Source organism: Dama dama, chromosome 10 (genome assembly GCF_033118175.1).
Source record: "Dama dama isolate Ldn47 chromosome 10, ASM3311817v1, whole genome shotgun sequence".
NCBI classification, from domain to species: domain Eukaryota; kingdom Metazoa; phylum Chordata; class Mammalia; order Artiodactyla; family Cervidae; genus Dama; species Dama dama.
The window spans coordinates 12,025,452-12,042,188 of NC_083690.1; the positions used below are offsets into that span (position 1 = coordinate 12,025,452).

At 42.3% G+C, this 16,737-nt stretch overlaps 1 long non-coding RNA gene and 1 other non-coding gene across 2 annotated transcripts in view; one reads left to right on the top strand and one right to left on the bottom strand.

Moving 5' to 3' along the window:
- Window positions 1–11,976, top strand: part of LOC133063456 (uncharacterized) — a 30,573-nt gene extending 18,597 nt beyond the window's left edge. The window contains exon 3 of the long non-coding RNA XR_009694411.1: window positions 10,251–11,976. This is a non-coding gene — a long non-coding RNA (uncharacterized LOC133063456). The remainder of the gene's footprint in view (window positions 1–10,250) is intronic.
- Window positions 11,977–15,204: 3,228 nt separating this feature from the next.
- On the bottom strand, window positions 15,205–15,339 carry LOC133064123 (small nucleolar RNA SNORA70). The gene has a single exon (XR_009694591.1). It is a non-coding gene; the product is annotated as a small nucleolar RNA SNORA70 (small nucleolar RNA).
- Between the last annotated feature and the right edge of the window lie 1,398 nt (window positions 15,340–16,737).

Below are 16,737 nucleotides of genomic sequence, written 5' to 3' on the forward strand. Positions count from 1 at the left end.
AACAAGAACCAAGCAACTTTTGTGCTGATGGGTCATCCCTGTCCTCAAGAATAATAGGAATGAGAACAAAACGGTAGGACTGGAGAAGTTCTCAATGACTGATGAGGGATGAGGAATACGATGGTGGCACATGGACAGATGGACCTTAAGAGGACAGCCCCAGGCAGAGGAGGTGTGCTATCATGAGATGGCACGAGTTTTGAAGAATGTGCATTTCAATAGGAGGAAATAACCAGTTCAAAGGCAGAAGGGGGACTTCCCTGGCCATTTGGTGGTTAAGTCTCTGTGGTCCAGTGCAGGGAGTCCAAGTTCGATCCCTGGTCAGGGAACTAGGGACCCATGTGCCACACTGTGAATGAAGTCAGCTGTGAGTGAAGAACTAGAAGACCCGATAAGACAATTGGTGTTGGCTGACAGTTATGCTGGGAACATGGGTTGTGTGCTAAGTTGATTCAGTCGTGTCCAACTCTTTGTGACCCCATGGACTGTAGCCCACCAGGCTTCTCTGTCCATGGGATTCTCCAGGCAAGAACACTGGAGTGGGTTGCTGCTTCCTCCTCCAGGGGATCTACCCGACCTGGGGATTGAACCCGCATCTTCTACGTCTCCCTCATTGGCAGGCAGGTTCTTCACAACTAGCACCCACCTCTTAAGCTTCGCTGGTGGCTCAGACAGGAACGTGGGTTGCCGGTTTCCATTCCAAATCGCTGGATCCACATGAGAACTGAGGCTTGAGCCTAACAGATCATAGTATAGACTCCAGGTCCATCTCTGGAGAGCTGGGCAGTTTGAGGCCAAGATTCAGGGGCCCAAAACAGAGGTCACAAGTCTTTGTGGATGAGTGGAAAGACTGAATTCTACAATAGAAGTTCGTGTCAGTATCTCTTCTATATGGAAAGGTTTAACATCATCACCTGTACTCCTACATTCCCTTCTTTCACCAGAGATCAGAAGTCAACAGTCATGAACTTCTATAGCAAATCCAGTGCGTTGGCGTGGCCAAATTAAGAGGAAAAAAAAAGTGAGAAGGGACATTGAAAATCTCTTTCATGGTAGCTTTCAGAATTTTATTTCAAGTTTGAAAATGGTGCATAAAACAAAATTGGAGTCCTAGAGATATTCAGGTTAAATATGAGATTACAAGCAGGTGCTGGCCAAGAGTTCAGGCTTTTGATGTAGAACCTGACAGAACACGAGATGAATGTTCTCAGCTGCCTCTCGTGCTCCTAAGGAGTTCTGGAAGCACGAGTAGGTGGTGTACATGTTTATACCCCCAGAAATACCAAGAAGGACACCCAGAAAATCAAGCATCATCCCAAGGAGGACAACCACATTGTTAAAAGCTCCGATTGTGATAGCAATTCCCAGAGCCAAAGTCACGAATCCCAGGCTGGTGAGGATGAGGGAATCCCGGTAGCAAATGTAAAAAGGTTTTTGCCGCATGCTTTTTGGTAGCCTTATCCTCCAGTTATGAGGCTCCAACATGGTGAGTTTTTGCTGCTGCGGTTGCAAAAAAGAGAAAAGTAATGTGTTAGATATGCAAAATATTAATATGTCTCTCTATTTGAGATGACATTTTATGTAGATACAATCTAAAATCTACTGTGAACATGACTTGTTAGACTGTTCATTGAATTTAATACTCTTAGAAGATAACGTAAAGGGCTAGGTTTGGGTTTTTGTTTCTTTCGTATTTTTTGCTGCCTTGTACAGCACGTGGGATTTTAGTTCCCTGTGTGTGTATGCTCTCAGTTGCTCAGGCGTGTCTAACTCTGCGATCCCATAGACCGTAGCCCGCCAGGCTCCTCTGTCCATGGGATTCTCCAGGCAAGAATACTAGAGTGGGTTGCCATTTCCTCCTTCAGCTTAGATCCCTGACCGGGGATCAAACCCAAGCCCCCTGCCCTGGGAGTGTGGTGTCTTAAACACTAGACCACAGGGAAGTCCCTAAGGCTAGGTTTCAGACAGTACTTTTGTCCTCCAGGAAGATCCCTCAGAAGTTACAGTCTTATATACCTTTTTAGATGCACTTCCCTGGTGTCTCAGCAGTCAAGGATTCGCCTGCAATGCAAGCGATGCCGGTTTGATCCCTGGGTAGAGAAGATTCCCGGGAGAAGGAAATGGCAACCCCCTCCAGTATCGTGCCTGGGAAATGCCACAGACAGAGGAGCCTGGTGGGCTACAGTCCTTGGGGTCACAAGAGTTGGACACGACTTACCAACTAACATACTGTCTTTTGGGATGGGATTACAATAACAGGCACTGCAGATAATATTCTGGCATCCAAAAAAAAAATATTCTCGCATCCATTTTTACATCAGATTAGCTATTCGTTCATGCATTCATTTCCCAGATTTAAACAATCTTCTCAGTTACAAAGAAGTTATCAACAAATTCTTGTTAACTATACAGAAATATGCATGCTTCATATATAATTAAGAAATACTCTAGTTTATATTCAGCATTCAGCATTGTGTGTGCATGCTAAATCATTTCAGTTGTGTCCATCTCTTTGCAACTCCATGGACTGTAGCCCACCAGGCTCCTCTGCCCATGGGATTCTCCAGGCAAGAATACTGGAGTTAGTTGCCATCCCTTTCTACAGGGGATCTTCCCAACCCAGGGATCAAACCCGCGTATCTTACATCTCCTGCATTGGCAGGCAGGTTCTTTACCACTAGCGCCACCTGGGAAGCCCACTGAGCGTTGTATCCATATTTAAAAACAAAACACATGCACACATATAGCCAACAAATAATGGCTATCCCAGCATGGAAAGATGGCTTAGCATGACAAAAATCTCACTGTAACACAACACCACATTTAAAAAGTATATGAAAAAAGCCCATATGAGTATTGCAATAGGTGCCGATAAGTCATTTAATTAAATTTCAGAGCCATTCATGATTTTTTAAAGTACTTATCAAAATGGTAACTGAAATTTTCTTTTTTTTTTTTTTTTACAAAATTTTCTTAATTCAATGCATACATCTGCAAAAAGTTAACACTTTCATGAAAGACAGTCTTGTTTTACTTACCCAGTAGTTATTTTTCCCCAGTAAAAATAAGGAGGAGTTTCAAGAAATCAGCTAGCAGGCTTTCCAACCAAACTGGCATAACCTTCGGAGAAGAGTTGAAGCCTTTCCTTTTCCTTTTAAGAGGGAGAGGATCTTGATTAGATAATGACAATAATGTGAACTTTCCGGGGATGCCATTATTAAGCCTCAGATGAGCACTTATTCCCACTTAGCACAGTAATTTGCCCTCTCCGGAGGGCTGTGAAGGACTTCATTAATGGGACTGCTAGTGAGCTTACTCTTGTTAACGTTAGCACAGAGAATACCCAGGTATCTCTGAATACTCTCAAGACATTATGGGTCTATTTCACACGGATCATGTCTTCCACTGAGGAGCTAAACCTGGTCCTTCTATTGTTTCGTCTTCTACTAGTTTGTTAACTACTAAGTTAGTTGTTCTCTACTCTTGATGTATATCTGACTCACTTGGGAGCTTGACATAAATACACAACCAGGTGTAAAAATAGACAGCTAGTGGGAAGCTCCTGTATCACACAGGGATTTCATCTCAGTGCTGTGTGATGACCCAGATAGGTGGGAATGGGGGTGGGTGGAAGGGAGGTCCAAGAAAGAGAGAATATATATATATATATATGTATATATATATATATATATTTAGCTGATTTGCTTTGTTGTACAGCAGAAACTAACACAGAATTATAAAGCAGTTTTGAAAGTGAAAGTCACTCAGTCATGTCTGACTGTTTGCAACCCTGTGGACGGTAGCCCCCCAGACGCCTCTGTCCATGGAATTTTCCAGGCAGGAATACTGAAATGGAGTGCCCTTTTTTTCTCCAGGCGATCTTCCTGACCCAGGGATCGAACCTGGGTCTCCCATATCTCAGTCAGATTCTTTACCGTCTGAGCCACCAGGGAAGCCATTATACCCCAATGAAAGTGAAAACATCCATGGTGTCATCCCATCTACTATATCAACACCCCTGGGGCTGGTGTTTGGGCCTCAGGAGGTCCCCAGATGACTCTAATATGCAGCCAGAACTGAGAAGAGTGGTGAGAAATTTGTAAACTATTTATGAGAAAGGTCATCAGCAGAAATGCTCTCTCCTATATGTTACTTTAGGCCAGGTGTTTTACAGACAGAATCTTGTGAGGCAGGTATTATCATCCATATTTTACCAACAAGAAAACCAGGTACAGAGAGCGAAATAATTTGCACAGAGTTTTCAGGCAGGAAGTGGCAGAATTAGGATTCAACTTGGAGTCTGTTTTCCTTCTATGGTCTCTTTGGCGCCATAGAGTAGTCATTAACACCTTTGGTATTTCCTAATACCTCCCTCTCAGGCCTGAGCAGGTGGAATAGGTCAGTTTCTCAAAGAATTCTCCAATGTAGCAGCAGCACCATCACCTGGGATTTTGTTAGAAATGCAGGTTCTGGAGACTCCAACTTAGACCTACCAGATTAGGAATTCTTGGGGGTGGGATCCAGCAGTCTGGCTTTCAGTAAACCCTTCAGGAGACTCTGAAGCCCTCTCTATTGGCTTCCCTGGAGGCTCAGCGATAAAGAACCTGCCTACCAGTGCAGGAGATGTGGGCTCGTTCCCTGGGTCAGGAAGATCCTCTGGAGAGGGAAATGGCAACCCATTCCAGTGTTCTTGCCTGGGAAACTCCATGGACAAGGAGCCTGGAAAGCTACAGTCCAGGGGTTCGCAGAAGTGTTGGACATGACTGAGCAACTAAACAACAACAGAAAAGTTTAAAAATGACTGATTCAAGGACTTCCCTGGTGGTCCAGTGGCTAAGACTCTGCACTCCCAATTCAGGGGGTTGGTGTTCGATCTCTGGTTGGGGAGCTAGATACAACATGCTGCAGCTAACAGTTCACATGCAATAAAGATCAGCGATCCTGCGTGCTGCAACTAAAACTCAATGCAGCCAAATAAATAAATAAATATTAAAAAATAAAAATGATTGTTTCAGATATTCAGTTCTGTTTGGCCATCCCCACAATGCCTGGAGCTCCTCATACAAAGAAAGGAAGCCTCTGTCTTTGCATACTCCCAAGCAGACTGTACATCTATATGTCTGATATTCCCAGTTGAAAACTACACCAAGAATAACCAAGAATCTCAGAAGGGACTGAGAAAGATTTCTTGATGAGGAAAGAAGATACTTTTAAAGTATTTAATTAAAAGCAGGAGTCTACTGCTTTTTCTATTACCAAATCAAACTTGGGTCTGCTTACCCACATGCAGTAAGATCTACTCACAATGGGTCTTGGTGAAAGAAAGTGCAGTGTTTATTGCAAGGAGTCCAGGCAGCTAGTGCTCAAAACACCCAAACTCCCCAGTGGTTTTCAAGATAAAGGAGAGAGGTTGTGGGCACATAATCAGCTCATGAACATTCTTCTGATTGGTTGGTGGTGAGGTAACTGGGGAGTCAAGGTCATCAGCCTTCTTGGGGTTGGGGTCTATGTGCTTGTGGTCAGCAAGCAGTTAACTTCTTCCACTTGATGGGAGTTGAAATACCTGCAAAAGGCTCAGAAGATAACTGGTAGCCCTTGAGGAGGAACTAAAAGTCCTTGACTTTGTTTAATGGCTAAACTATTATTATTGTCGTGCTTGACTGTTTTCCTTTATTTCTACATTTTCTCAATTCTCTGATTAAATTTATTCTTTGGAACTTGGGGAAGGCCTAGGAAGCCAAAGTTTTCTACAGACAAGAGGCTGCTGGAGGACATGGGTTGGGGGTGGGGGGTAGTCTGTCCTGGGAAGGCCCCCAAATGTCCTACTCGGTTACACCCCCAGTTCATCAGACAGAACTACTCACTGAAACCTCATCAAATCGATAAAATCAAAAGTGCCCCTGCTCAGACTAAATTGATAATCTTCAGCTGAATGTACATGTCAGAATTAGATTTTCCTGGCAAGTAGACTTTTTTTTTTTTAATTTTAATCAGGTGATTCTGTTCTGTATCTAAAAACAATAGGCTCAAATAATTTGATTTGTTGGTACAGTCTACATTTTCTCATCAAGAGGTACGAGTATGCATTAATGGAAACATAGGGTAAAAATCAATGTTGTCAGGTATCTAAGGATTTATAGAACTGTGTGGCTCTTGGGGCACCATAAATCTCACTGACACCAATGATTCTATGAAGAGCTGTGATAAAAATTGCTGTATGGAGATCCTCATGGCCTCGTACTTTTTGAAAAATTGGGAAGAGGAACATCAACAAAAGAGGCAAGAAACACATTTGCACATGAACTCTGCTGCTGTGAACTCACGAATCCTGGATTTGGTGAGCCTTCCATTTCCAGTGCCTATGTGTTGTTTCTAGCAGATATTAAAAGTAAGACCAACAGGGACTTCCCTGGTGGTACAGTGGATGGCAGTCCACTGCCAATTCAGGATACACGGGTTCAATCCCTGGTCCAGGAAGGTTCCACATGCCGCAGGGCAACTAAGCCCATGCACCTCGGCCACTGAGGTCTGAGCGCCTCTGATCTGCAACAAGAGGAGCCCGCGCGATGAGAAGCCTGTGCACCACAGCAAAGAGTAGCCCCCACTCGCTGCAACTAGATAAAGCTCGCTCGCAAAAACAAAGATGCGGTGAAGCCCCTCCCCCGCCTCCCCCACAAAATACCAGTGAATGGTCTAGAAGGTTATTAGGGGATGACTCATAGTCCTACAGGTTAGGAAATCCCCCTGAGGACTTCAGCCTCAACGACCAACTTCAATCTTCTTTATCACTTGCAATTTAAAGTATATCTTCTATAGCCCTTCCTTTATGTTATCAATTATTGCACCACCCCCAAGTCATGTGTTGGTGGGAACTTTCATTTGAAGTTCTTTTGTTTTCCCATATCAGTTTGAATCCTGTTCTCTTCTGCCATATCCCATTTCTAAAAAATGATTTTTGATTGTGGTAAAACAGGCATAACATGAAATTTACCACTGTAACCATTTTTAAGTGGACAGTTCAGTGGCATTAAGTACATTCACATTGTCAGTGCACTCTATCCAGAGAACTTCTTGCATCTTGCAAAACTGAACGTGAGTTTTTAAAAAAGATCTCGTGTGTTTAAACATTGTTTCCACTGTCCCTGTCAGAAATGGCTGACCTCATAGACTTCTCTCCTTCATCTTCCAAATCTTTTCACTTTTCAATTTCTGCCTTCATTTTCAATTTCCAGGTGTCCTTGCCTTAGTTACTGATCATTCACACAATCTGATTCTTGTTTCATTTTGTGATACAGCCTACTACCCCAGACCTGAGGATAGTAATTATATGTTGAAAGAAAAAAAATTGTTTTCTGTTTACTATCTGCATCAGCTCCCTCTGCAAATTACTTTTAGCTGTTCTAGCATGAGAGGAGAATTCCTTCCAGGTCCTTGATGCTGGGCTCTGTCTTCCTATATCACGGGCCATTGGGTAGGGCTGTTGACTGGTGAGATTTCTAGAATGAGTAGGTGGCATGGTGAGTCCATTTCTCAACGGTGGTGGGGGTAGGGGGCACCCAGAAACGTCAGACAAAGGGAAGGAAGATATTCTTTTGAGGCACTTTTCTTGTAGGGGCATCTGCCAGTTTCCAACCTGGCAGCAAAGGGAGAAGATACAATGAAATAGAAGGACCGCAGTGCGGGTGACTGAACTTTGTGATCATGATTTGAAGGACACTTTCTTGTGTCACTTGCTCCAGGAGGTGTGGCTTCTTGGGTTTCTGGACTATGTGGATAAGCCAGTAAAAGTGCCGGAATATACAGAAGGGTCAGAAGGGGTGAAAAATTTGGAACCCAAGAGGGACAAGAAAAAAGTCAAGGCGCTATGGGAGGAACTTCCCTGGTAGTCCAGTGGCTGACTCCTTGCTCGCGGTACAGGGGGGCCCGGGTTCCATCCCTGGTCAAGGAACTAGATCCCACAGGCCACAACCAAGACTTGGCACAGCCAAATAAATAAATATTTAAAAAAAGAAAAATAAAAAACCCACAGACTTAGAGAATGAATTTATGGTTGCCAGGGGGAAGGGACATTTAGGGAGTTTGGGATCAACATGAACACACTGCTATATCTTAAGTGGATAACCAACAAGTTACTAGTGTAAGATGTACAACCTACTATAGAGTACATGGCACTCTGCCCCACGTTATGGATGGGCGGGGAGTTTGGGGGAGAATGGATACATGTGTATGTGTGGCTGAGTCCCTTTGCTGTTCGCCTGAAATTATCACAACATTGTTAATCAGCTATACCCCAACACAAAATATAGAGTTGTTGTTTTTTAATAAAAAGTTAAGCTAAAAGGAAAAAAAAAAAAAAGGCACTTCAGGAGAGCAAAGAGACCATGGCAATCAAAGGAGTGGAGAACTCCATACCATCCAGGATTGTCAAGTAGGGGTAGAAGAGAAAGTTAGTGAGGACAAGGGGGCTGTGTGGATAGAGGATGCGGGGTCTGCAGTGATGTTTGGGGATTCTGACAAGGCACAGGACGGGACCATGGAGGTAGATAACTCTTGGAGAGGACAGGAATGTGACAAAGCATGTGAGGAGGGATGTGAGCTGGGCACCTGTGGGCCTGGAAGGGTCCCCTCTGTGCACAGGAATTGATGTGAAGAGAGAGTGAGAAGCAGGAACTGGATTTTAGTGATGGTTGGAAACGAGCAAGAAGGTTGGTAGTCATGGCAACAGGGAGGCAGAACCTGGTTCCTTCATCTGACATGAATTTGAAAGAACAAGGATTTCTGCAGTGAGAGATTTCATAGAGGCAAGAACATTCCAAAATCAGATAGTAAGCTTTTTAGAAACCAGAGTTTTATTTCTTTTTAAAACAATGCTCAAGGGGTTTTTTAAAAACATCCAAAGGTACAAAGGTGTTCGGGGTTTAACATCAAATTATAAATCCGGTGCTTGTGGTTGGTGCTCCCATTTCAAAATAGCTATTTCTAAGCCTCTGGGGGTTTCTAAGGTTTGATAATCCTTCTAGGCTTAAAGGTGAATTTTCTGGGTTTTGTTTTGACAAGCTTCATATGAGGCAAAGATTGCAGTAATGACAATAAAAACAATTCCAGAAATAGCCATCATCATTGCTAGACGAAAATGTGTCTGATCAGCAAAGAAAGCCACTGCAGAAAGTTCCAGGAACAAAGTGATTACTCCAAAATAAAAAAGCCGGATACTTTTGTATAAACTGTATTCTCAGCAGCTAGCTTCTCAGGTTATGAGCTTGAAAAGTTGGGATCATGATGATCTTATCTGCAGAAGTTAGAAGAAAAAAAAATGAGGTCAAATAAATCAGAGGTTGACTGGGAACCCATCTCTCCATTTGCCATGACACTGCTTTTAGACAAAGTTTTGAATTCTATTCTAAGTTGTAATGTGTCCTAATGGAGTGAAACAAAGGGCTAGGTCTAGGATGACCAAGGAAGGTTGCCAGGAAGTCAGGAAACATAAGTATATCAGTTTTCTTTAAATACTTGTTTCAATAACCTTAATGAAACTATCACAAACTTCTGGAACATTTCCACAGAGCACTTGTGTATAGCTCATAGTCCTGAGGTTTGCTTGGGGACGAGAAGAGACTCAAGATCTCATTTTAAGGAAGTGTCAGAATTACTTAAATGCATCATTTGAAACTGTTATACTAGTTTCAGTATGGGTGATACAGATCACAAAGCAAAGCCCCTATTAATTTAGGTTTAATGGAGTAGAGGCAGAAAGCAACGTGTGCTTTAGACAAACCCCATCAAAGGTAATTTGAACTCTTGCATGCATGGGTGAGTGCTCAGTCGCTTCATTCACGTCTAACTCTTCACGACCCTTTGGACTGTGGCCTGCCAGTCTCCTCTGCCCATGGGATTCTCCAGGTAAGAATACCTGTGTGTTTCCATGCCCTCCTGAACTCTTGCATAGGGTCCCTTATATACACAAAACATTGACAATAAAGAAATAAAACCAGTAGAAAAACAGAGGGTATAACAAGAAACCCCTATCTGTGGAATTATGGCTGGTGAACTTGAAAAGGTATCCCTGACCTCACTTAGAAATAAGAAAAAGAGCGTCTTTAATGACTTTCAGACACATCGCTGCTTTTATAAATAAATAGAGGTGATAGTGGGGTTTACCTGGCATGAAATGCAGCTTTGCTCACAACAGAAACCAGCAAACACACCTCAAGATGAGATGCTAAGCAGAGCACTTTCTGTTTCTTTTATAGGAGACAGGATCCTGATTGGATAACTGCAATAACATGGATTCCATGGAAAGCCTTTTTCATGCATCAGCTTAGCTTTCTCCCAGTTGAGCCAATGATATAAGATGCTGGGGTCTGAGAAACCGTCTTAAAGGAGAGACTGGTGACAAACACTTGCTGTATGGTTTGTTATTGTTGTTTAGTCGCTAAGTCGTATCTGACTCTTCGAAACCCCATGGACTGTAGCCCACCCAGCTCCTCTGTCTGTGGGGTTTCCCAAGCAAGAATACTGGAGTGGGTTGCCATGCCCTCCTCCAGGGAATCTTCCCGACCCAGGGATCAAACCCACGTCTTCTGCATTGGCAGGCAGATTCTTTACCACTGAGCCAGCAGAGAAGCCCTTGCTATGTGGTAGTTAAGAATAATGTGTCTTGGGAAAAACCTAGGAAATGATCATTTATTTTCCCCCTGGCTATTAATGGTGGTTGTTTCATTTGGCTTCACCTGATGATGGTTTGGACTTCCTTCCCAGGTGGCACTAGTGGTAAAGAACCCACGTGACAATGCAAGAGCTGCGGGTTCAGTCTCTGGGTCAGGAAGACCCCCTGGAGGAGGGCATGGAAACCCACTGCAGTATTCTTGCCCAGAGAATCCCACAGACTGAGGAGCCTGGTGGGCTGCAGTCCATAGGGTTGTACAGGCTCAGACATGACTGAAGCGATTTAGCGCACATGCACCCTGATGATGGTTTGGTCAAGTTGAGGAAAGTTTCCTTGTCAGCTGCAACCCACCTTATACCAGATCTGTTGCTCTGCAGGACAGACTCAAGAATTCCTTAGGGCTTTCTTGGTGGTCCAGTGGTTAATAACCTGCCCAGCAATGCAGGGTTCGATCCCTGATCTGGGAAGATCTCACATGCCACGGGGCAACTAATCCCGTGCATCACACCTGCTGGGCCCGAGCACGCTAGAGCCCATGCTCTGCAAGAAGAGAAGCCCTCATGCCACAAGGAAGAGTGGCCCCCGATCACCACCGCAACTAGAGAAAGCCCTCACACTGCAACAGAGTTCCCACGCAGCCCAAAATAATTATTTTTTAAAAAGCACCCTGTTTCTTGCAGCACTATGCACGATAGCCAAGACATAGAAACAACCTAAGTGGACATCGACAGATGAATAGATAAAGAAGATGTGGTGTACACACAATGGAATATGACTCAGCCATTAAAAAAGAATGAAATCATGCCATTTGCAGCAACATGGGTAGATCTAAAGATTGTCATACTAAGTGAAGTAAGTCACAAAAAGAAAGACAAATATCATATGATTTCACTTAAAGGTGGAATCTGAAATATGACACAGGTGTTCATACTTAAATATGACCCTGGTGGTCCAGCGGTTAAGACTCCATGCTCTCAATGCAGGAGCACTGGTTGGATCCCTGGTTGAGGAAGATTCCACATGCCATGTGCTGTGGCCAATAAAAATTTTACATTAAGAATTTTTTAAATAAATAAAAAACAAAATGTGACACAAATGAATTTTTCAATGAAACAGAAACAGATTCATAGACATAGAATAGACTTGTGGTTGCCACTGGGGATGGGGCTGGAGGTGGGATGGATTGAGAGTTTGGGATTAGCAGATGCAAACTATTATACATAGAATGGGTAAACAACAGGGTCCTACTGCATAGCACAGGGAAATACATTCAATATTCTGTGACAATCCATAATGGAAAATAATATGAAAAGGAGTGTGTATGTATGTATGCACATGCATGTGTAACTGCCTCCTGTATATCAGAAATTAACAGATTATAAATCAATTATGTTTCAATAAAATAAACTTAAAAAAAAATCGTGCTCTCTGTTAACAAGAGATGATAGAGGGCTATGGGAGGAAGGGAAGCCGAGAGTCCAGTTCAAAGGCAATTTCAGTGACATTTTTTTGTAAGGTGTAACTTACACATTATCTAGGATTTTTTTTTAAAGTATGATGCCTATATTATCATCTATGGTGGGCTGCATGGCAGTCCAGCAAATTTAAGAATTTGCTGGGTTTTGATTACAAAGTAACACATATGTTGTTTGGGAGACTTTGAAAAAAATAAGAAAGATCCAAATAGAAGTATTCCACCATGCAGAACCAATTGCCATTAGCAGTGGCTTCCACTGTGTTTAGTTTTTTGAGGCATACTTACTATATAAAAAAAAATACATGTTTGATATATACATTTTGATGTGTTTGGACATATACCTATACCTGTGATATCATCATCAAAATCAGGTAATAAATATGTGCTTCACCTCCAAACCATTTATTGTGTTTCTTGGGTTTTTTGTAAGAATACAACATGAGATCTACTCTCTTAGGTTTTAAGTGCACAAAACCATTTTTGAAAATGGTTTTGATATCAGTTTTAGGAACAGTAAAATAAGGTCATGTTACATTGCATGTGTGTTCCAGGCTTGATTTGTTTTCATTTCTTTGGGGAAAATTCTTGGAATTGTGGCAACTTATGTCATGGCTACAGTCTGATCATCATGTCATTAATTTCTTCCACCTGGTGAGGGGTTTGGTCTCTACAAAACAGCCCACAGAGTATGGCTCAGTATATTATCTATAATCCTTGAGAAGGAACTAAAGGTCCTTGACTTTGCTTATTGACTATTGTTTTGTCCTATTTGACTGCTGTTCTTAGCTTCTGCCTTTTCTCCCTTCTGATTAAAGTTATTCTTTGGCTAAAGTTTTTTTCACACACAAAAGGCAGGCTGAGGACATGCAGGCCAAGGGCCATAGGGTCCTGCTCCACTTCAATAGCAGAGATAAGATTGGGACATTACAAGTGAGGAGTCATGAGTTGGGAACCTGGAGTCTTCAGAGAGTCACCTCCGTACGTGTTAAAATTAGCAGGAGCTGATATGAAAAGCCAGAGTAAGAGGTAGGTCATAAGTGATGGGAGGAAGAGAGCAAGAAGTTGGTCGAAGCAAAAACTTCTTGGAAGAAGGACTTCCCTGGTGGTGCAGTGGATAGTAATCCGCCTCCCAATGTAGGAGACACAGGTTCGATCCCTGGTCCGGGAAGATCCCACATGCCACAGAGCAACTGAGCCTGAGAGCTGCAACTACTGAAGCCCAAGCACCCTAGAGCCCGCTCTCCTCAACAAGAGACGCCACGGCAAGGAGAAGCCCATGCACTGCAGCAAAGCGTAGCCCCTGCTCCCTGCAACTAGAGAAAGCCCACGCAAAGCAACAAAGACCCAGTGCAGCCAAAAATAAAAGTAAGTAAAATAAAAGCAGGTGGGAGAACACTGGTACATTTATCTGTCACATATTTGAGAAAAAAAGGGCTTTCCCCAGGAAGAGATTTCACAGAGGCAGTAGGGAACAAGAACTTTCCAAAATCATAACCTTTTAAAAAGTCAATGTTTATTCCTTTTAAAATGCTCAAAAGACTTTAAAAAGGTCCAAAGTCCTAAGGAGGTTCAGATTTCAGATAAGGTGATAATCAGGTGCTGACATTTGGAATCTGTTGCTGAAGCTTAAATTTCAATGTGTTCAATTCTATACCTCCATGATTCTTCCACTTGGGGAGGGATAAATTCCTCCAGCTTTCGACAGACTTCATAAAAAATGAGCACTCCAATAATGATGAGAAAAATGATGGCAGTAATAATTATTGTGATTTCCAGGAATAACGTCTTGCGATCCAGAGGGAAAGCTGCCATGGCAATTCCAAAAATCAAAACAATGAATACAGCAAAGAACAAAAAGAATTGTTTGTATAATTGATATGAACACTTGACATGAGTTATTCTCAGAAACCAGTTTGACTGGCCATAAACTTGAGGTGGTGAGATCATAATGAATCTTGTCTGAAGGAATAAGAGGAGAAAAATGTTAAGGTTAGATAAACCGAAAGGTTGACTAACTTATCGCCCATGCTGGAGACATGGATTCAATTCCTGGGTTGGGAAGACCCCTTGGAGAAGGAAATGGCAACCCACTCCAGTATTCTTGCCTGGAAAATCCCATGGACGGAGGAGCCTGGTAGGCTATAGTCCATGGGGTCGCAAAGAGTTGGACATGACTGAGCAACTTCACTTTCACTTTACTTTCACTAAGGTGATGGAAAACTTTAGAAGTCAACTTAATGTATAATTAACTATGGTGTTTCTCCCAAAATATTATGATGCATGAGATCAAGGAAATTGAAGAACTCAAACCTAGGGAGAAAAACATCAAAAACTGCCTCACTTTGTAGATTGCCTTTAGCTCAAATGCTTTGGTTATTTCACCATTTTTTACATTCTTTGTGTAGGCAGATTCTCTTTTTTAGAATCAGCATTTCTACTCTTCTTTGAGAACTTATCAGAAATTGCAGGGAATTTTGTCAAATGCATTTTCAGCACTTGTTGGTAAATGTGACTTTCTGCTTTTTTTCATTTGTATGATGAGGTTTATCAGTTTTCCTAATTTGGACCTATCCTTGTGTTCTTGAACTCATGGCCATCTTTATTAACTGGTACAAGTAATTTTCTTTCTTTTTTTTTTTTTTTTTGACAGGAAATAGCATTTGTTGGTGAGCGTGATTAAGGAGGGAACAGAGCTGATGCTCATGAGTGCAGGGCCCGCCATTTGTCCAGGGGACCATGATTAGGGATGTATTTGACCCCACAGCCATCCGGGATGAGTCTCTTTTCTGCCACCATGTTCTCAAATTCATCTGCATTGAACTTGGTAAATCCCCACTTCTTGGAGATGTGGATCTTCTGACGGCCAGGGCACTTGAACTTGGCCCGGCAGAGGGCTTCGATCACATGCTCCTTGTTCTGCAGCTTGGTGCAGATGGACATTATGGCCTGGCCAATGTGGACCCTGGCCACTGTGCTCTGAGGCTTTCCAAAGGCACCGCGCATACCTGTCTGGGGTCTAGATTGAGAAACAGCAGGCCAGTCATGAATGCCCACTAGGAAGAGCTGTCTCCAAGGTCCCTTAGGGCTACCTGTACAGGCAACAGGCTGCATACACTACCAAGGAGGTTGCTGTTTGCAGCCATTGCACACTGGGCCCCCATGGGGAAAAGAGCACAGTCGGCTTAATTGGCTGCAAAGGTACAAGTAATTTTCTAACTCATGGTGGCATTCAGTTTTTGTAGGAGAATGCCCCCTCCTTTTTTTTTTTTAAACAGGAGATGCAGGTTCAAGCATTTAGGCAAGAATTTCATAAAGTCTGCCACTGATTCTTCAGTGATTCAGCCAACAACAATAATAGCAATAGCAACAAATGTTATGAACATGTGCTAAAGTTACAACAAAGTGTTAATTTGTTAACATTAAAGAGGGTAGGGGAGTGTTCATTGTGTTTTAACATTTTACAGACTTGAAAATTGTGGTCACATGGAAGCAACCTAGATGTCCATTGACAAGAATGGATAAAGCAGCTGTGGTACATAAATACAGTGGAATATTACTTAGCCATAAAAAATAATGCATTTGAGTCAGTTCTAAGGAGACAGATGAACCTAGAGCCTATTATACAGAGTGAAGTAAGTCAGAAAGAGGAAAACAAATATCATATTAATGCATATATACGTGGAATCTAGAAAGATGGTACTGATGAGCCTATTTGCAGGGCAGCAATGGAGACTCCGATATTGAGAACAGATGTGCGGACACAGAGTGGGAAGGAGTGGGTGTGACAAATAGGGAGAGTTGCATGGAAACATATACACCACCATATGTGAGATAGATAGCCAGTGGGACTTTGCTGCATGACCCAGGGAACTCAAACCAGTGCTCTATGACAATCTGGAAGGGTGGAATGGGGTGGAAAGTGGGACGGAGGGCCACGAGGAAGGGGACATATATACACTTACGGCTGATTCATGTTGCTGCATAGCAGAAACCAACACAATATTGTAAAGCGATTATCCATCAATTAAAAATAAATGGACTTAAAATTGTGGTTAAAGGTTTTTTAAAAAGTAAGATTTTATTTGTTCATTATGTTAGGAACTTTACCAAGTAGGTTTTTGAGTTAGACTATGCCCCAGTTTCATCATGGAGGTTTTTGTGGGTGCTGGGCTGAGGTAAAATTATCTTTATAGAAAGGTGCCTTTGAAAAGTTTCCAGAGCTCAGAGCAATAGGCCACTCAGGCTATTTAGGAGGAGGTGTGAATTTTTCTTCTGGAGTGATTTGTCTGCTGTATCTGTTACTTCTTGATCCATTTTTATAACTTTTCAAGGAAACTATCCCTTTCACGTAAATTATCAGGTATTTTGATATGCAGTTGTACATTACCTTTTACCTGACACTATTTCTTGTTATTGCTCACCAAATACTCATTTTAAAAAAAAAATGTTTTGACGGAATTGATCTACTTGTCACCGTTTTTACAAGAACAAGCTTTTAGTGTTACCCTTCAGGCATGGTATTGTATTTGGTTTCAAGTTTAATTTAGGCTTTTACATTTCGTCCTCTATTTCCATTGATTTTATTTATTCTAGT